This window comes from Mastomys coucha, unplaced genomic scaffold (genome assembly GCF_008632895.1).
Source record: "Mastomys coucha isolate ucsf_1 unplaced genomic scaffold, UCSF_Mcou_1 pScaffold23, whole genome shotgun sequence".
In the NCBI taxonomy this organism is placed as follows: domain Eukaryota; kingdom Metazoa; phylum Chordata; class Mammalia; order Rodentia; family Muridae; genus Mastomys; species Mastomys coucha.
Window position 1 is genome coordinate 114,798,181 of NW_022196906.1, and position 21,875 is coordinate 114,820,055.

At 47.9% G+C, this 21,875-nt stretch overlaps 1 long non-coding RNA gene across 1 annotated transcript; it reads right to left on the minus strand.

The window, feature by feature from the left end:
• Nucleotides 1–13,116: 13,116 nt before the first annotated feature.
• Nucleotides 13,117–18,133, minus strand: LOC116073372. The gene is made up of 2 exons (XR_004111777.1): nucleotides 17,614–18,133; nucleotides 13,117–13,635 (listed from the first exon to the last, which is right to left on the minus strand). It is a non-coding gene; the product is annotated as an uncharacterized LOC116073372 (long non-coding RNA).
• Between the last annotated feature and the right edge of the window lie 3,742 nt (nucleotides 18,134–21,875).

A 21,875-nucleotide genomic window follows, 5' to 3' on the forward strand; every position in this document is an offset into this window, starting at 1 on the left:
AGCCACCATGTGGTTGCTGGGATTTGAACTCAGGACCTTTGGAAGAGCAGTCAGTGTTCTTACCCACTAAGCCATCTTGCCAGTTCTGATATAAAATTTCTTAATCAAACTCAGAGCTCGCAGATGAGACCACTCTAGCTGGCCAGCTTGCTTGGGCATCTACACCTGCCTCCACCATCCAAGGCTGGAATTAAAAGTGGGCCACAGGTCCACCCAGCAGTTCTGTAGGTTCTGGCATCTGAATGCTGAACTCTCTTTCCCTTGTCTGTAGAAGAAACACTTTAGCCATCCATGTGTCTATCTCCCAACCATGTGACCATCTCCCTCTTGTGTCTCCACTGCTGCCCGGTGTGACCATCTCCCTCCTGTGTAGTCATGGCTGCCCAGTGTGACCATCTTCCTCCTGTGTGCCCATGGCTGCCCAGTGTGACCATCTTCCTCCCATGTGCCCATGGCTGCCCGGTGTGACCATCTCCCTCCTGTGTGGCCATGGCTGCTCAGTGTGACCATCTTCCTCCTGTGTGCCCATTGCTGCCCGGTGTGACCATCTCCCTCCGTGTGGTGTGCTCACTGCTGCCTGGTATGCCTATGTACCCACTGATGCCGGTGTGACCATCTCCCTCCTGTGTAGTCATGGCTGCCCGGTGTGACCATCTTCCTCCTGTGTAGTCATGGCTGCCCAGTGTGACCATCTTCCTTCCATGTGCCCACGGCTGCCCAGTGTGACCATCTCCCTCCGTGTGGTGTGCTCACTGCTGCCTGGTATGACTATGTACCCACTGATGCCGGTGTGACCATCTCCCCACCATGTGCCCACAGCTCCTGGTGTGACCATCTCTCCAGCCCTCTGAGCAAGCATTTCCCAAGTTCATCCCCCAGGAACATTTTACTGTACACTCTATACATCTGCTTATGTCCTTATAGGAAAGGCTGTGCTTTGGGGACATAGGATATACTTTTTTCACACACACACCCCGCCCCCGGCCAGGGACCAATTTTGTCTCCTCAGGGGCTGTGCTGTCCCTGTTGGGGATGGATAGTAAACGATAGCAAGACATCTTTCTTTCCCTTTTGGTGTTCTTATTGTTGCCTTTTCTGCTCGCTTCTCCCTTTTCTTCCTGTAATTGACATGTGTTTCTTCAATAATCGAGAATGTCATCATAATTTATCTTAAAGAGTAAAGGTGAATGATAAATACAGCGGACCCGTCTGGACACATTTAGGCCCTGACAGTGAACGGGCGGAGCCTGAGCATCCTGGAGTCAAACCTTCTGGGTTTGAAAGCTGATGTCCTGTCCCACTGAGTCACCTGGGGTACCCTGTGCAGCTTCTCCACACCTTACCCTCCTTGCCTGTCAGTGACCCAAGAAGCACCCTTCCCTAAATGATTGCATGCCAGGCTGGTGGACACTAACCTCCAGGACAGAAGTCACCTGTCAACCCGGGCTCTCAGATAACCTGCCTCAACCCAGACTGTTCTAAGATTATACAGTAAGCAATGTCTCCGGGTGTCCCTTCTGCCTCCAGCCTCAGGGGTGTTTGTTTGCCTTCTGCTCTCATCTCTCCTCGGCCTTAATTAAAAACCTAATTTCTCTATTACCATAACAATGAGTGGAACAACAACTGATTTGTTTCACCAAATTAATTTTGCTTTAGGGAACCTGGGAGGACGTTATTATCAGAGCAGCAGACAGATTTAAATAGAAACATCTTTCTAACACACCAAAAAGTGAAGAGACTAAGACGTCTGCGTGTGAAGGTGCAGGGGAGCTTGGCTCACAGTGTCCCCATCACCTCAGGTGATTCAGGCAGCACTGTGCCCTCAGCACCCAGGATGGTGCAGGGAGCAGTGTACTCTTAGCACCTAAGATGATTCAGGCAGCACTGTGCTCCAGTACTCAGGATGATGCAGGTAATGAGTACTGCATCCCCCAGCACCCAGGATGATGCCGGCAGCATTGTCTCCAGCACTCAGGGGAATCCAAGCACTATTGCTACTGTAAAAGACCCCATAGGCTCCCGTGTTTGAATACTTAGTCCCAGTTGACGAAGTTATTTGGGGAAGATGAGGAAGTGTGACCTAAGCGGAGATGTGCGGCAGGGCGGTGGCTTTGAAGTTTCCGAAGCCGAACGCCATCCCCTTCTCGCTTCCTCTGCCTTTGTTTGTGATCTGAGAAGTGAGCTGCTGCTTTGAGCGGCCACCTGCTCCCCCTACTTCAACGTGGGCTCCACCTGCTCCCCCTACTTCAACGTGGACTCCACCTGCTCCCCCTACTTCAACGTGGACTCCAATCCACAACTCTAAGCCCTACCTAGATCTTCTGCAAGTTGCCTTGGTGGGTGTTTATTATAGCAGGACAGTAACTAAGTAAGTAACATTTACCTGAACAAAAGTTTGTAACAGGAGCTTTAGCTAGAGACTCACTGGCTATTATTAGGCAAAACCTCCTGAGGGGGCGGGGCGTGCAGGGGGAGAGGAAGAAGTGTGGGGAAGGGGAGGGGGGGACAGCTGCAGTGCTAATCTTTCTGGGTATCACCAGTGGTGGGCAGAGTCACTGTCTTCCTTTTGTGTGTGTGACGAGGCTCTTCTTTTCTGAGCTGAAGATTGCTCTCGCCAGCTGTGCTCCAGGCTTCCCCTCTTAGGGTGTGATTTAGGGGCTATTTCCAGTCTAATGGGATCATTTATAACCCAGTCCCTAAAATCAAGAGGACTGCAGTTCTGTGGCTGAGAATTGTAGAATTTCAGAGCTGCGAATTAAATCAGATCAAGCCCAAACAAACCAAGTAATAACAGCAACAATGATAAAGCAAGGAGCCAAACACGCCCAGCCACCAGGCAGCATATAAGCCCCGCCCCGTGCGGTGGCATCTAAGCCTCGCCCTGTGCAGCGGCAGAAAATGTGATTTCACAGCAGCTACAGCAGGTAAATGGTGCCCCACACACCCAGAAGAGCTCTGTGCCAAGCTGTGAGGATTCTTCTGCATTGCTAGCACCTGCCAGGACTGGCTTCTCTGCGGCCCGGCTCATCAGCACAGGAGGGAGGAACCATGCTCTCCGGCCCCAGGACTCACCTAACTTCATCCGGACCAGGCCTAGGACTCCTGACTCCTCCCCCTTCTCCTGCCTGCTGACTCCTCCCCTCTCCTGCCTGCTGACTCCTCCCCTTCTCCTGCCTGCTGACTCCTCCCCCTCTCCTGCCTGCTGACTCCTCCCCCTCTCCTGCCTGCTGACTCCTCCCCCTCTCCTGCCTGGCTGGCCTTTCCTACTTCCTTGGTCTCACCAGAACACCTGAGTTTTCATCTGGGTCAGGGTCTCTTTTAAGGTGTGGGTTCATGACTGAACATAAAAAGAGGGGCGGGGTGGGACATATCAGCTGCGTTTCTCTTTGCTGTTGACAAGAATCGATTTAGGGAAAAAGAGTTTATTTGTTGGCTCGTGGGTCAAAAAGAAAAAGTTAAATAAGAAAGTTGTCAGCAGCCATTCCAAACTGTTTTAGACTTTGTCCATTCTCTGCTGCTGTGGTTGCACACCGTCCATTGGTACCATCCAGGCTTTTGACACTATTTTGTCACTAGCTCGTTAGGAGCGACTGAAACTTTGCTAATTCACTACTTAATTGCATTTTGTAATTTTGTGCACATGCATGGGCACACACACCAATGTGCACATGTGGAGGTCAGAGGACAACATGCTTCTCACGTCAATTAAAAACACACCAAACACGATTATTTTCACAGAACTATTTTGCCAGTTTCTACCTAATTTATCTTTAATAAGATCCAGGTCTCAAAGATCTGGTGGTGATCTATCTTGGCAGTCGCCGAACGGCTGGATCATCTCTGCAGTTTTCTACACTTATCTTGTTCCTTCACAAAGCACTGTTGATGTTTGGAAAAATGATTTTGTAAAACTTGGTAAATTGCTAGGTAAAGCCTTTTTCTGGGATGATGGTGTGCCTGACACTTTAAACATCTGAAAGCTCCTTAGATCGCAGGTGGAGGAGGTCAGATAATGTCCCTGGAGGTGGCTCCTATTAGCTGGGCTTCGAGTGATGTAAAACACAAGGCAGGGTGCGGGGGTGGGGATGGGGGTGGGGAGGAAGACTGCCAAGCACATTCATCCCCCCACTGCTCTCCTCTGTGCAGGGGGAGAAAATTGATTCTAGGAGGGAAACATCCAGGCCCCGTGAGGAGCATGTGATGAGGCTCAAATTCCAGTTCTCAAAAACATTCTTGGCTCACACAGCATTTGAAGCTCTGAGTTTAGCATTTTTGATTTGGGCACATTTAAATGTTAATGAATGTCTTTTGTAAGTCACTAAACTCATTTGGAAACAGTCGTGGGCTGCTTCGAATATGATTTTTGTTGATTCGTCTGGAATGTGCTCTCTCCTTTATGTATATTTAAAAAAAATCATCTAAAGTAAATATTAATTTTTTATCAATAATCATGCTGCCATTTGTCAATGTGTGAGGGGCTGTGCTGAGTCACTGGAATGCCTTAGCCCCCTCGTAGTACTGACACTGAAACTAAGTAAGCGGCAGAGAAGTTGAACGGAGGCCAGCAGCCCAGGTCTGCTCTGGTCAGCCCAATCCCTATGCCTTCTGGTGGATGCAGCCAGCATCTCAGACCACATGGCTACACTGGGCACCACTGGTGTGTGTGTGTGTGTGTGTGTATGTGTGTGTGTGTGTGTGTGTGTGTGTGTGTGTGTGTCTGACTCTGTCTGTGTCTTTGTATGTGTCTATGTGCTCATCTGTATCTGTGTGTACTGTATGTAATAGCCACAATTTATATGCTCAGCCCAGACCGTGCAGTACTTACTCCAGCCCTGGCACATGGGAGACCCCTTGATACGTGTCTGTTGAGTGGGAGCGTTCCCTGAGGCTCCTGTGGCTTCATGTAAACCAACAACTCATAGGATTAGGGTTATTCATTTTTCTTGGATTCAGCATTATTTTTACTATATTTCTCTCCATTCTGGGAGTGTTGCAAGTTTGTCGTCCATGCTAACCCCTCACAGTGACCTGCATCTGTCGTTGTGTGTAGCATGGTTTTCCCATGGCACATCCTTCTCACCCATTTCTGTCTTGTTTCGTTCTTCTTCCTTCTCTTTCCAGACTTTACCCTGTTCCTACTTTATGACTTTATACTTTGAGTTCCAAGAGACTCACACTCAGCACTCTTAGGAATGCCAGAAGATGGGCCTTCCACATGCAAGAGTAATGTGTGTGAGTCCTTGCCTGCATATATGTCTGCATACCACTTGATGGCCGATGGCTGCAGAAGTCAGAAGAGGCCACCATCAGATCGCCTGGAACTGGCTACAGATAGATGATTGTGAGCTGTCATGTGGGCACTGGGAACTGAACCTTGGTCCTGTGCAAGAACAGTCAGTGCTCCTAACCACTGAGCCACCTCTCCAGTCCTGACAGACAAGAATTCTGCAGCACAAATTAATGAAGTAGAGCTGCATATGGAGCAAGAGTCTTAGACTTTCTGAAGAGTTTATTTAGACTTCTTTTGCTAAACACCATTTTGATCACCCCATTTGCTCATTAATAATTTTATGGATTTCTGTGTTCTCTCATTTTGTCCTGTTAAACTGGTCACAATATATTCTATACTATTGTTTTTTTTTTTTCCTTTCTTTTTTTCCCCCAGAAAGACTGACTTTTAAAGGTACTTATCAGTTCTACCAAGTGCCTGCTGTCTAATTAATTAACTCCTGCTTTTTATCACCGTCAGTTTCTTCCATTTGATGTTGTTTATTGAACTTACTGAATGGAACTGGGAACTCACTCATTCCTGTTCTGTTTATTAATAGCATAATGCAAGGACACTGATTTCCTATTTTGTTTTAAAAGCTTTGGGGTCCACTCCACAAAAATTATATTATATGATTATTTATTTTCCTAACTGAAATTTGGATTTTTCTCTTTGACCCAGAGTTCTACAATATTTATTTATTTATTTGGTTGGTTGGTTATTTTTGAGACAGGGTCTTACTATATAGCCCTGGCTGTACCAGAACTCTCTGTGTAGACCAGACTGGCCTTAACTCACTGAGATCTATCTGCCTCTGCCTCATGATTGCTGGGATTAACAGTGCGCAAAACCACACCCTGCTAGTTATATAGTATTTTAATTTTTCTGTGAGTTATAGTAAAACAAGCTAGCCAGGGCTACATGATGAGGTTCTGTATAAAATAAATAAACTGTTTTTCAAAGAATATCGGTAAGAAAGTAGAAACAAGAACCAAGCTTGGTGGCACAAGCCTTTAATCCCAGGAGGCAGAATTCAAGGCCAGCCTCGTCTACATTGTTAGCCACAGGACAGCCAGAGCTACAGGGTGAGACCCTGTCTCATTCATAAAAACAAACAAACAAACAAACAAATAAGGGAAAATAAAATGAGAACAAAATGTTTAAATATCACCCATTACATGTAAATATCATGTAAAAAGAGTTCTTATGATTTTATAATAAAAGACAAGCCAACTTAAAAATGGTCAAGGAAGCTGGGAGCCTTTACTCAGGCCAGCAATCTCAGCACTTGGGAGACTAAGGTAAGAATTAAGGGGGATTTGTGGCCAACCTAGACTACGTAGTAAGTTTGAGACCAGCCAGGGCTACATAATGAGAGCATGTCTCAAAACAAAGACAAAAATCAGAAGAACACAGTAGCCACAGCAACAGACAAATGATCTTGATAGATACTGCTGTAACAAAAGGACACGGGAAGGTGTTAGCCCAAGAAATGAAAATGCACTGGGGCATCTGCAAAGCGGAAGAAACCAAGTGAGGACAGCTGTGCGCAAGGACTTCTCAGAAGTAGAAACAGCTTCCAGTGCCAGTGGGAAGGAACAATGTTAAAACTGCTGGATAACTCAACCCCTCTTTGCCTTACAAGGTGAAGTACAATGTTACCCTCTGTGAGGAAGTTCCGCTCTTGGGTATACACACAAGACAATGAAAAGTGAGTCCCCAGGGAAAAAAAATAAAGTCAAACAGCAGAACTCATAGCATTATCTGTCAAGGTTTGGGCTTTTCTAGGTCAGTCCCAGGTCCTGAATAATGACGCAGAGGCTTTTCATTCATTCATTCATTCATTCACTCATTCATCCATGCTTAGGCCTTAAGCTAGGCTTGTTCCCCAACTAACTGATAACTCAAATAACTATTCTGTGTCTGCCATGTGGCTGGTTACCCTCCTCAGTTTCATATGTCCAATTTCCTCCGTCTAGGTAACGAATCCCTAGCACCTGACTTTTGTCTCTTCCTGGAAGTCCTGCCTGTTCTCTACCTCGCTGTGATAGGCCTTTCAGCTCTTCCTGGGTAGGTGATGCTTTTACATAGTGCCCAAGAGATTATCTCAATAACTATTCATGACAGACAGTACAGGTGCCCATGAACTGATGAATGACAAGCAGTCTACCTCTAACACAGAAGAAAAGCAGGGGCTGAAGCTACCATGAGCTGTGCCGCTGGTGCTCTGAGCTGAGCTGAACTCTGGCCCTCCCAGAGCAGTAAGCACTCTACGGAGGGAGGCTCCATCCCTCAGCCCTTGCTTTTCTTTTGAGATGATAAAAGTGCTTCCAAAATTAGATTATGGTGATGGACACAACTCTGTGAGTGTAAAAACTGAAGTGTGTACTTTAAATAGGTGAATTTTATGGTATGTAAATTATTCATCTATAGAACTGTTTAAATAAAGCCAACACTAACTCCATACAAGGCGCCAGGGCTAATCCATAAAGAAGTAAAGACATACTGGACTGCAGTTGCTCACTTGTCCAGTGCTACAGCAGCGAGGGGCCACTGTGAACCATGAGTCGTGGCTGAAGATGCCATGCAGGGGTAAAGGCAACAGCAGCAGCACACACACACACACACACATACACACATATACACACACACACATATACACACACACACTACACACATACACACACACACACCACATACACACATACACCACACACATATACACACACACCACACACATACACACACACACCACATACACATACACCACACACATACACACACACACCACATACACACACACCACACATACACACACACATACACACACGTACACACACACATACACACACCACACACATACACATACACACACACATCACATACACACACATACACCACACATACACACACCACATACACACACATACACACACATACACACACACCACACATACACACACACATAAACACACACCACATACACATACACACACACCACACATACACACACACCACACACACACATACACACACATACACACACATACACACACGTACACACATACACACACATACACACACGTACACATACACATACACACACACCACACATACACACAAACCACACATACACACACACACACACACACAAACACACAGAGAGAAAGTGTCAATTTAACAGTAACTGTAGGGTCTCCTTCAGCCTGTTTTAGAGAACACCAGGCAGACTTTGTATTTTGATCCCAATCTTTACTACCACTGTCAAAATCAAGACTCTGCTTGTCTTGAAGGGAGGAAGCCCCTTCTCACCCTGCCAGGAAACCAGGACGGTGAGGGGCAGGACAAGGTCCACTGTAGTCATACTATGTGGAAGGGGTTCAGGCTGAACCACTTGGACCCTGTGATGGGAGACATTTCTCACCCCACCTCGACCCCATTGTGGTGAGGGTTTTGAGAGAAACCTTTTCTTCCATATTATCTACTTCTAATCGTCCATTTGTGCCTAGTTGGCACACACTCTCCCTAATTGAGTTTGCTTAGCATCCGGACACTCTTGACTTACCTATTGGTGATGTTTTCTGCATCCTGTGCAAAGCACCTTATCTCACTAAGCTCTGAGACAGTTTAATGCTGGAATCCTCCGGTCCTTGAATATCTGAACAATCTACCTGGGAAGCATCTGGGTCATTTCCAGCTAAGTCTTTTTTTGATTATTTGTCTGTTAAGAATTCTTATCTTTTAGAGGGGGAATTTTGGTAATCCCTGTGTCTTCCTAAGATAATGATGTTATCCAGGTTTCAATTTAACATGCATCTAAGAGTATCAAGGAGTCCATGAAATGACTTTTAATGCTCTAGAATCTCTCATTAATTCTCCTGTCTTTCCTTATTTTTTAATTCCTTTGTCTTTGTCTTTTTCTCCCTCTGCTCTTCCTCTTCCTCCTGCCTCTTCATTTCCCCCCTTCCTCCTCCTCCATCTCCTCTTTCTTCTTGGTTTGGTTTTTAGCCTTTTTTTTTCCCCCTCAAGAATACAATTTTCTGGCTGGAAACTCTCTATATAGACCAGGCTGGACTTAATCTTGCAGCAATTCACCTGGCTTTTCCTCCTGAGTGCCGAGATTACAGACATGCGCCAGTACACCTGGCTTTCTGTTTAATGTGAATGGATTGTGCCAATTTTTAAAACCATTTCCTCTTTTTCCCATAATCCATTAATCTCTGTGTTAATTTTTATTATATCCATGAGTTCTGTTTTACTCTTGATGTTTTCTCGTAACTCCCACACTACGTTTAAAAGTATTTCCATGTTAATATCTAACACACATTCACATTTTTCCCAGGAAATAAGCTTTGACCATTTTTCATTAAGCTTCAAGTGTCATAATTTATCATTGCTAATTTCTAGAGTGATTCTAGTTTTAATTTTCCTTATTGACCTAAAAATACTATCAGAAAAATTCAGGAGTCTGTCCCCTTTTCACGACTTTATAAGATATATTAATTACACTATTGAACTTGATCATGCTTAGGGATTTATAATAAATATTATTCATGTGCTAAAAAGAATCAGTTACAGTCCCAGCAGGAAGATGGAACACTGAATAGATGGTATGAAATAGAACTGAATGAGGAAACTCAGGAGGAGATGAAGGCTGGGAGCCATGAGAAGTCTGGAGATCAGGAATGGGCCACAGGGACCCACTGCTCTCACTGGGCCTGTGCGGCTCTTGGAGGGACAAGGATCACTGGAACAGGAGAGACAGCCTTGCTGGGACTGCCTGGAGGAGCTGAGCCTGGAGGGGCACAGCTCTGAAAAGTCTGAAAAGGGAGGGAGGGGAGGAAGGAAAGAGGGAGGGAGAGAGGGAAGGAGGAAGATAGGGCGAGGGAGGGAGGGAAGGGGGAAAGAGGGAGTGGGAGGGGGAGAGGGAAGGAGGGAGGAGAAAGGGAAGGGGGAAGGAGAAAGGGAGGGGGAAGAAAGGGAGGAGGGAGGAGGAAAGGGGAGAGAGGGAGGGATAGAGAGGGGGGAGGAAAAGAGGAGGGAGGGAGACAGGAAGAGGGAGGGAGGGAAGGGGAGGGAGGTAGGGAAGGGGGAGGGAGGGAGAGAAAGATTAGTGCAGGAAAGGAAGGAGAGATGAAGAAAGAGGGAGGAGTATGGGGTGGGGGCAGGGGCAAAAATAATTACTCCAAGACCTTTTAAAAGCTGGGCCTGGCTGTGTGTCTACCATACCTGAATTAGGGCAAAGACAGACAGGTCTTGGGTGTTCCCCAGCCAACATGGACAAAATGGTAAAACTTCAAGTTTAGTTAGATATACTCTCTCAAGGAGAGAGGTGAAGAGCAGTAGAGACAAGCACCCTAGGTCCTCCTCTGGCCTCCACAGGTTCCCATCTCACACACACACACACCCACACGCACACACACACACGCACGCACACACATATGCACACACACGCACACATGAACACGCACGCATGAACACACACACATGCACACACACATACACCCGCACACACACGCACACACACACACACACGCACACACATGCACACATGAACACGCATGCATGAACACATGTGTGCGCACACACACCATCCAGCCAACCTCTTTCCAAATCCCTGTCTTCTGCCATAGACAATGGCTAAACACAGTCTGAAGGCAGAGGATTTAAGACCCTAGCAGAAGCCACACTGCAGATCTCAGAAATCTGAGAGCCAAACATGAGAGCAACCACCTTGAACAAATAGCATCTTTCTGTTCTTGGTACAACATTGAAATAGACGAAGCGTCTTCATGCTTGGGGCTGTCCCCTTGGGGGGATTCTATTACAGCTCCCTGGTTCACAGACACCATCTATGCCTTCTAGAACCCTTGGCTCTACTCCTACCATGCATATTTGTAAGGTGCTTTTGACTTGTAACCTTTTGTGTCTATATTCAGAGATGAGATTGACTTATTTCTAATTTTTAAATCTCATTTGTTTGTTTAATTATTTAGTAGGGGACAACTGGGGTTGTGCCATGGGGCTCCAGTGCAGGTCAGAGGACAATGTTAGGGAGTCAGCTTTCTCCTTCCACTGTGTGGGTCCAGGGTACAGAACCCAGGTTGTCAGACTTGGTGGCAAGCTCCTTGCAGAGCCATGTCACAGCCCTAAGATTAGCTTCTTTTGCTAACTATTGGTTTTGGATGGTAATTGTCACAGTTCTGTATCAGGGTTAAGCTTGCTTTGTGAAATGGTTTGGAAATTTTCATGTATTTATTCTGAAATAATTGATCTAGCGGGAATGATCATTCCTTAAATTTAAGGAAGAATGGGACTCTACCATATTCTTGGGTTTGTTGGTTTCCTTGTCTGTTGGTTTTCTTTCTGGTAAGTCTTGGGAAACACTTCAGAGTCGGGGTTTGGAAAGATATTTTTTTTCTACATTTTGAGCCAATTTTGGTCATTTATGCTTTCCTCGGAAATGACAGGTCTTCTGGCTGCTCATTTTTCTCCAGGCAGATGCATGTTTGATTCCCTCCAGCCATGGGGTTAAAGGTCAAGCACAGAGTCACTGTGGCTGCCATGCAGCAGAGACTGGAAGGCTTAACTGACATATTAGGAGCACTCTCTAAGTGGCTTCATCCTGCAGGTCTAAGTGTTTAACTTCCTCCGCAGTCCCAGGGGCCACCGAATCCTGTGTAGCTGACTTCAGCCCGACTAGCTGGACTTGACCTTCCAGTGGTTGCGTAACCTCAGCCCCTGCCTTCCCTGACTGACAACCTCTGGGAAACCCTGTGGGGGACAAGGAGACCTGGGAGTGCATGCAGGAGCCAACCTCCGGTGTGAAGGATGCCTTCCTGGGAAACGCTTCCTTTCTAATGCCCAGCTTGGCCACTTTGGATGTGGTCTTGTGAATAGCCTTCTAGACTGCAGTTAACAGCAACACAAGAGACTCTGAGGCCACTCTGGATTTATGCTTCCATCACCACAATCCACAAAAAGTGAGCTCCACTCAACCATCTATCTATCTATCACCTTGGGCTCTGTCTCTCTCTAAAAAGAAGAGGGTGTAACCGCATGAGAAATGGTGTCTGACACCCAACTCAGAAGAGACAGAGAAGCCTCTATTCCCCATATATCTGCCAGAGGTCTCTATGGGTGCAACAGCCTGAACCAGACTCTCACCCTGGAAAAATGACACGTCTGCTTGGTGAAGTTTGAGGTATCAGGGTGTTGTGAGGACAGAGATGACAACCACACGGGCAGAAGATGGGTAGGGAGAGCTGCCACTGGCAGGGAGGGGACATGGTGGTGGCTCAGTCAGTGTGGCCCTCCCCAGCAGGTTCCCAGAGGCTGTATGGCTTAAAGAGTAGACATTCATTTCTCATGGTTTCAGAGCCAGCAGACAGAGAAGGGGCCAGTGAGTTCAGTTCAGACGGGTGTTGTCTTCCTGGCTGATAAACAGCCACCTCATCCAGGAGAGTTCAGTACTAACACAGAAGCTAGAGTCACTCTGAAAGATGGAACCTCAACTGACAAATTACCTTTTTTAGAGGCCTGGGGTCAAGACTGTGGGGCAGTTTCTTAATTGATGGTTGTGGTGGAGGGCACAGCTCATGGTAGGTAGTGCCACCTCTGGGCAGATGGTCCTAGGTTCTACTAGAAAGCAGGCTGAACAAGCCAGGGGCACAAGCCAGGGGAACAAGCCAGGGGAACAAGCCAGAGGAACAAGCCAGTGAGCAGCACTCCTCTGAGGCCTCTGCTTCAGCCCCTCCTCCAGGGTTCTGCTGTGAGTTACTGCTGTGACTTCCACAAATGATGAACTACAAGCTGTAACACGAAATAAACCCTCCCTTCCCAAGTTGCTCTGGTTGTACTGTTTTATTCCAGTAATGAAAACCCTAAGTAAGTCAGGTTCCTTGCTGCGTTTACAGTTTTACTCCGTGTAAGTAATGGAAAGAGGGTGTGATCTCTTCCTCTGCCTGTAAGGCCACTAAGACCATCACAGGTGCCCACCGTCACGGCAGTCAGAACCTTCTTACTCCCTTAAGGCCCCTGATCCAGATGCCATCACATGGGGGTGGGGGCTTCCGTCACAGTAAGTAAGCACCACTTAGACTGGAGGTCCTTGACACGAAGCTGGCATGCCCGACTAAAGACTCCAAGCCCTGTGTGGACGCACAAGAGAAGTCTTTCAAGAAGGTGCAGGATTACACAATTCCAGCTGAAGATGGAACAAGAGCAAAGCAGGAAGGATGCATGGGAGGCTTGTCGAGAACAAGTGCATGGATCCTGCCCATTGCAGTTCATCAGAGGGAGTGGTCGGAAGTCAGAAGCCGGAAGCCAGGAGCATGGATCATTCTGCGCATTTTAGAAGTAAGGAACTGTAAGGAGAGATGAAGAGTGGTTGGCATCCAACCTTCTCTCATTGTCAAAGCAATCATGGAGACAAAAAAAAAAAAAAAAACCTCAAGTCCGGGGCTTGGGAGATAAAGCACTCAGAAAAGTGTTATCTCTGAAACAAGAGGATCTGAGTTTGAGCCTTAGAACCCACATCTTAAAAATGTTTTAAGGCTCATAACAGGCTTGTAACCCATGACTGGGAGGCTGAGACAAGTGCCTCTCTCAAACTCATGGGCCAATTTCCAAGCCAGTAGAGTACCTTACCTGAAAGACCAAGGTGAGCAGCACCTAAATAAAAATAGCCTAGGTTGCCCTACACACACCTATGTGCAAACACACACTGTTGTCAACTCTTCTAGTTGTTAGACCACAATGCAGTCGGGCCCAACCTGGCAATAGCCAGGTAGGCCTAGCTTGCTATAAATGGGGCTGTTTGCGCTCTCTCTCTCTCTCTCTCTCTCTCTCTCTCTCTCTCCTCTCTCTCTTCTCTCCCTAACCTCCCCTTTCCCCTTTCTCCCCACTTGTTCCTAGCCAGCCTCTCTCTTTCTCCCTCTCTTCTTTCTCTTCTCTCTCTGTCTCTCAACTCCTCTTCCCATGCCCTAAATAAACTCTATTATATACTCTACCCACATAGATGATACCTCAGGGGGAGGAGATGCCTCAGTATGGGCCGGCTGAGGCACCCCTCCTACCTCTACAAAACACATCCTGGCTCTTTTCATGAAACACAACACACACAGCACACAAAACCACACAGAGGCTCCTCCACACCACATCTGCTCACCGGAAGTTCCCTAGCACTTTAAGTGTTTGTCCTCTCGCCAGAGACCCTCATCCTTTATCAACTCTGCCTTGAGAATGTTTTTGACATTGTCCTTTGTGACAGGCCAGGTTCCTAAGGGGATAGAGACCAGGTGTGGCTAGACATGCCTTGATTTCTAGTATGAGCAGCACCCATGAGAGAAAATGTGGGGAGCGAGGAAGCCTGGAGAGTTGTTAGTAGTTGCAGTCGGGCCCCTAGGGAAGGGAAGAAGGGCCCACGCTGTTGTGGACTGTGAGGAAGGGTCTACGAGTCACCATGGAGCTTCTGGGTCAAGATCATAACAAGACCTGGGAGAACATTCCTTTTTTTTTTTTTTAAAGATTTATTTATTTCAAGCCGGGCAGTGGTGGCACACGCCTTTAATCCCAGCACTTGGGAGGCAGAGGCAGTTGGATTTCTGAGTTCTGGGCTAGCCTGGTCTACAGAGTGAGTTCCAGAACAGTCAGGGCTACACAGAGAAACCCTGACTTGGAAAAAAAAAAAAAAGAAAAAAAAAGATTTATTTATTTCATGTATGTGAGTGCACTGTTGCTGTCTTCGGACACACCAGAGGAGGGCAGCGGATCCCCATTACAGATGGTTGTGAGCCACCATGTGGCTGCTGGGAATTGAACTCAGGACCTCGGGAAGAGCAGTCGGTGGTCTTAACCGCTGAGCCAGCTCTCCAGCCCCTCGGAGAGCACTCTTGCCTTGTGTTGCTGCGACCTTGGTGGTTGCAGCAGGAACACGGTCTCCATGTACAGCCCTGGATGTGTGTCAGAGCATGGGGATGGCAGAGCCCTCGGCTGCCATGTCTCCTGATGCTGGAGAGCTGTGGGCCTGAACATGGAGCTAGCTGCCAACAGCTGAGGCCAGATACAGAGCTCCGCTCCAGCTTTCTAGACTTTACCCATTCAGACACCCCCAGCCCTTGGGTAACCCAGACACCTGCCTGCTCTCCCAGTTGCTCATTTTCTACACAAAACAGCCAGAGAGAACTTTCTATGGAAATCCGGCACGTCAATCCCCTGCTTCAAGCCCAGTGCTGGCTTTACCAATTCCCTTGAAATTCATAAAAGTGTTCTTGGAATGAGAGATTTGTTGAGCACTTGCCCCAAAAGATGCCCTTTGCTCTGGTAACACACATGCTCTTTCAGCTCTCTGGCGTGGGGGAGGGGAGGGTCTGTGGAGACCCAGGAGACGGCCAGGACATTTACCCATTGCCTTCTCCATGAGCTTTTCAATTTCTTGATGTTCTTGTTCGGGAGTTAAAGTACTGGGTAAAACCAGGACTTGGCTGCCTATGCTTGTCATTGGCATCTCAGCAGCAACTCTACCAAACCAGCAAACTGCTCATGGCTCTTAGTGGAATTATGTTGGCATTGAGCCTCCCTCCCTCTTCCTCTCCCTCTCTGTTCATGGAAACCAGAGGACAATCTTGAGTGTCACATTCCTTATATTCAATCTACCTTATTCTTTGGAGACAGGGTCTCTCTTGGCATGGAGCTTGTGAGCCGGTTTGGCTGCTGACCGCTGCAGGGACAGACAGCTATCTCTGCTCTCCCAGCTCTGTGACTACAAGCCCACACTGACATGCCCAGATTTATTTTTTAAAATGGGTTCTAGGGATTGGATGGGGAAACCTCACACTTGCCTTGTGCGACTGCATCACCTCCCCATCTCCAGAGCTCCAAAGCCCCAAATTTGAATAAGATTCCTGGCAGTGCAGCCGACTGCAAAGCACACTTGAATGTTCTTCCATGTCCTGCCGTAGGCTTAATTCTCAATAATTCGATGATTTTTTAAAAAGCTCATCATAGAGCCGGGCAGTGGAGGCGCATGCCTTTAATCTCAGCACTTGGGAGTCAGAGGCAGGTGGATTTCTGAGTTTGAGGCCAGCCTGGTCTACAGAGTGAGTTCCAGGACAGCCAGGGCTACACAGAGAAACCCTGTCTCCAAAAACAAAACAAACCAAACAAAACAAAAAAACAAAAACAAAAAACAAAAAAAAAAAAGAAAGAAAAAGGCAAAACATCAAAAAAATTGTCATAAATTATCATTATTCACCACTATTTAAAATTTTGTTCCATTTTTCTCAGTTTTCTTTGAAAGAAAGAGAAATGAGGAAGGGAGGGAGAGAAACTTCGGCGAGGAAGGCAAAGGGATGAGAGAAGCCCTCCTTCTTGAGATCAGGCATTTGGTCACAGTGACAAAAACGGGGAGGTAATTTGTCAATACTTACCAGTTGGACACAATTATGATTTAAAGGGTATTCATTCAAACAATGATACTTATAACTGTGAAGGCAATAATTTGTTTTAGTCACACGAGCCACAGAAAACCTATAGTTTCTGGGCCCTGGGACTGGCATTTTTGGTAAGGTGTTTGAAATCTCCTGCTCTTTGCAAATAAAGACTAACCTCTTCCTTGATTTCGAATGACATCACCTGCTTGTGAATGGAGCAGGATTGCAGTGATTTGTCTAAGGAACTCAACAGTTTAATGCATTAGGGCACGGAGATTACAGCTTCTGCAGAACGGGGCAAGGGCTTGCTGGGACAGAAAGAGAGAGGGGGAGGGAGGGCAGGAAGAGGGAAAGAGAAAGGGAGAGGGCGAGAGAAAGAGAGAGAGGGAGAAGGAGAGAGGGGGGTCTTCATTGAGCATTCTACTCAGGCAAGACCCATTATCCAGGGAGTGGATGATCCAGTTTGGGGATTTTTCATGCCTCTGGCTTCTCCTCCCTTCTCATATCTGCCCTTTGGCCACATTATAGATCAAATTAGCATGTCTTTGACAGGATAGAAGGGGAAGGGACAGGTAAAATTTGAATTGGTCAATTTCAGAGCTTGTTCACGGCTCTAATTCATGAGATCAGAACCCAAAGCCAACATGGGGCTTTGAATCATTGCTGGATTGTATTTAATCTATAAAGACTCTTCCTCCATTACTGAAGAAATGGAGTCTGGGGGGTGGGGGAGGACCCACTACATGTCACACGGATGTCAGGGTTTGACCAGAATCTCAAGCATACATGGGAGAGGCTGGGGCTTTATGGATGGTCCTCAGAGGGTGAATGAGAGGTAGGATGGTTTCTCCTGACCTTAGAGAGAGATGAGGGAAGAGAAAAATCTTTTCACTTCGGAGGTAAGTCTCTCACCCTCGTGCCAGACCGGATCCAGAAGAGTATGTGAAGCCAGTGCAGCGGTGGGGAACAGACTTTCTCAGCAGTGGAGTGGTAGGGAGGGTTGCTGCACGTAGAGAGAGCCTGCACACAGCTGCAAGTCCGTGAAGTAACTCGGGGAGACAGTCGCGAACAGGGCGAGGTCACGCAGAGGAGACTCAAGGCGTCTGCGGCCAAGCTGATTCCCAGTGAGCTTTTCTAGACTAGATCCCAGCCACCACTGCACAGATGCTGAAGGCGGAGGCTGCTCTCGCTGCTCTCCACAACCCTGCTGACTGGCTCACTGCCTGCTCCTGAGAGCCCAAGACTGAGGGGAGAACCAGGAGGGACAAGACACTCTACAAAGTCAATAGGATCTGGAATGTGGCTAGATCTCAAGATCCTAAATTAACCCTAGAACGACTGTAGTCCTCATCGGAACTGGGCAATGTTGCTCAGTGGAACTTACTCTATGGTAGGGAAACAAGGGAGCTTCCTTGCTATTCCTAGTGCCTGGTGGGCTTTGTCACTGAAGTCCCAAACCAGAAACATTCCTGACCATACAGGCAGCTGTGAGAACCAAGGAAGAAGAGAATTAACCTTCAAACTGGCTGGAGAAGCCAAGCCACAGGAAGAAAGGCTCTAAGGACCAGCAGGTGGCAAGGAGTCCCATTCAGTGAGCTGTGGTCCCAGCACCTAGGCTGCTTCTAGCCCTCTTCTCTCTTATTGTCCGCAGAGGAAGCTCCGGCTTCCCTGAAACACGAGGTGTTCCCGTCTGATCTCACACTGGGAATTTACACCGGGTCTTAAACAAGGATGTAAGTGGGGAGTTTGCATTTGAATTCCTTAGGGCTAGGCTGGGGTGAGGTTTACTGCTAGGTCTCTGAGAGGGGGCTGGTTACATCTGCATCTCAAACAACAGGGTGGGAGTTGTGTACAGGTCTCTGGACTCTTGGTGGAATGTGTGTGTGTGTGTGTGTGTATTATATCTGGGTCTTGAACACTGGAGGACTGGAGTCCAGATCTCAAACACTGGGGCCTCACATCTGAGGCTCTAAATTAACGCTATCCTTTCCATCCAAACTGGCATCCAGTGTAGTACCTAGCTGCCTCTATCCACCAGGAACGTCCTCCACCCGGGCTTCCTCCATCCTCCATCCTCTTGCCTCCCACTCCAGTTCCTCCCTGTGGCTTCAGGGCAAGCCCAGCAGCTGAACACACAGCTCAGCGCCATCTGGGATGGGGAACCCCAGCGATACAGTGGTGGCGTTTAGAGGTGTGGGGGACAACTGTGGTGGGGGAAGTGCCTGGTCCACTCAGAGGCCCACTCTCCATTTGAAGGATGCACAAAGCTCCCCACGCCAGAGTCTGGGTTGAGTTTTTCCTTGACAGAGGCCATCCCTTTGAGGCTGGCTGGCTGAGCAATGTTGACACAGCCGGCTCTGGATGCGTTCCGGGAAAGCAGGCCGGAGCATGTGAGACGAATTTTCTCTGCACTGTGCGGTTTCCAATGTGTCAGAAAAACTGGGAGAAGTCTACTTGGATCCTGTGAGTGTGTAGACCCCTCCTTCCCCTCCGTTACTCCCATAGCGGGGAAAAAATCAAAAGGCTGCCTTCCAGCGTCTGGTTCCTGACTCTGGAGGCATAGTGCACAGGCAGAGGACTTCCAAGCCACACAACTGGGGACCATGTGATGCTTTTGTGTGCGTGTGGAGGGTGGAGGCTACCCCTACGTCAGGGCGCGGAGGCCCGTTTAGCCTCACGCTCTTTTGCTTCCAGGCCCTTGGCTGCCCCTCCTCCATCCAAACATCCAGTTCCCAAAATAACCGCCCACAGGAAACTGCAGTGAGGAGGAGCCTCTGCTGAGAATTACTTCCCGGCACCCTGCCGGCATGCAGAAGTCTGGCTGTCCGGGCTGTAAGTTACAGCCGTGGCCATGCAGGGGGCGGGGGCGGCATCAACAGGCACCCCTCCTTACTTCCTCCAGGTCCCTCAGCGTTTTCTGTAGTAGCAGGCAGTAGGCCAAGGCTTGGTCCTTCTGTCCCTTCTCCATGCTCGGGAGAGATGCTCGCTGGGGACCCAAACCTGAAATTTGCAGCCATTGGGGGGAATCTTGGCTCCCCTTTGCTTCCAAACTCATCCAGATGTGGGCAAGTGGCCTCGAGTGAGCAGTGGCCACCATGGCTGTCAGCCGCTCCTGCTGTCCCCATAAGGACGCTCACACTTGCGGAGAGACCCCTCCTTCCTTGTCTTAGTTACTTTGCCGCCATTGTGACTAAATCTTGACAAGAACGACTCAAGAACAGAGTGATTTTGGCTCCTGATTTGAGGCACAGTCCATCACAATTGGGAGTAGTTTGTGGTTACATTGTGTTCCCTGACAGGAAGCAGACACACACACACACACACACACACACACACACACACACACACGAGTCAGGGATCCAAGCACCACCCACATTTAGGGCGGGTAGTACCACCTCAATTAAGTAATCTAGAAACTGGAGTTCAGAGAGGTTTGTCCAAGGTGGTTCTCCACCCCATCAGGCTGACAAGCTGTGTGAGCCACAGCACGCCCTCAGCTTGCTTCTTGTCACACTGTATGGAGAAGAGTAAGCAAGCAGCCTGCTGTCTCAGAAGACATCTGCCACGGAGCAATGGCTTCAGTCCCTTCCTCAGTGGAGGGATGCTTTACTGATAAAGAGGAAAAGTGGGGCCAGTCACCACAGGTCCAGGCCAGCTGGTGCCTCTCACATCCTTACCTCTGTGGCAGAGCCCGCAGGACACCCGCCCGCAGAGGAGGCTTTTGGAGGCGAGAGAGCTCGGACATAGCCAGCTCCAGTCACCACAGGTCCGGGCCAGCTGGTGCCTCTCACATCCTTACCTCTGTGGCAGAGCCCACAGGACGCCCACAGAGGAGGCTTTTGGAGGCGAGAGCTCGGACATAGCCAGCTCCAGATTCTCCCTCAAACCCATGTGTGTGGGACATCTTGATCCTCAGAGTTCTTCCTGGCTGCCCCTTTGCTTGGGGCTATCCTAGACATGCTTTAAGAATCACCCTTCTGAAGCGCCCTGGGCATTTATGTTTGTTTTTATTGAGTGTGTACTTTGTCCAGGTAGTGGGTCAGATACTTGCAGTCTTGTTGGCTTCAACTCTACTACAATCAGCTAACTTACTTATTTATTCCTTTCTATCTAATGCAGATCTCCACATATTTGCATGTAAATAAGCAATTATGTACGTGTGTGACTGTAGATAAATATGAATATTCATAGATATGCAAATACTCCATCTCTAGACTGTACCAACTCTGTGTATGGTACCAGCAGAAATACTCGTGCATTCTCCACAATACAACCTTCACTGCTTTCTCACGGGAAAGAGTTGAAAGGCAGAGCCTTATTTGAAGCTATGGCTTGGGGGGCCATTCAGGCCCCACTAATGGCTGAGTTGGGGAGAATGAATTTTGAACACCACACACGCACATCTTCCAGCTCTTAGGCCTTGAGTCTAAATCAGTCACTTCCTAATGCTGCAACTCTTTAATACCATAAAATGATCTTATTGCCACTTCATAACTGCAATTCCCTACTGTTTTGAACTATAATGTAAATATCTGATATGCAGGATATCTGATGGTATTGGACCTCTGTGAAAAGGTCATTCAGCATCCCCAAGGGGCGTCACAGGTCGAGAACCACTGGTCTAAAGATTTCAGGTTCTCGATTACCTTAGGTTCAGTGATATGCAGTCACTGGTCAGCCATACCCTGACTGTACCGTCATAAGACAAGAAACCTTAGATGTGTTTGGGAGCCCCTGTGCCACTAGGCTCCTACAGAAGCAAGGAACAAGCATATGAGAGAAAATAGTTATTAAAACAATCGCTATGAGTCATGTGGCAGTGCATGCCTTAAATTCCAGCACTCAGGAGGCTGAGGCAGGAAGGTCTGAAGTTCAAGGCCAGCCAGCCATCATGGGTCACATACAGCACTCAAAACTAGGCTGTAATAGACGGAAACAGAGGAGAGAAAGAGAAAGACCTTAGGGTGCATCAGGGCAGGAGTAGATGATATTGGAGACACAGAGCAACAGTCAGAATGGTGCACAGTCCATTAGTAAACAGGTTAGCCCAGGTTAGCCCTAGGCAGCCGGAGTGTCAAGGACACTCTGGAAAAGAGCATAGCATGGCTAGATCTGCACACACAGGAGAGCTGCCTGGAAGGCTTTGGCGTCCCGTCTGCTGGGGCCCAGTTTCT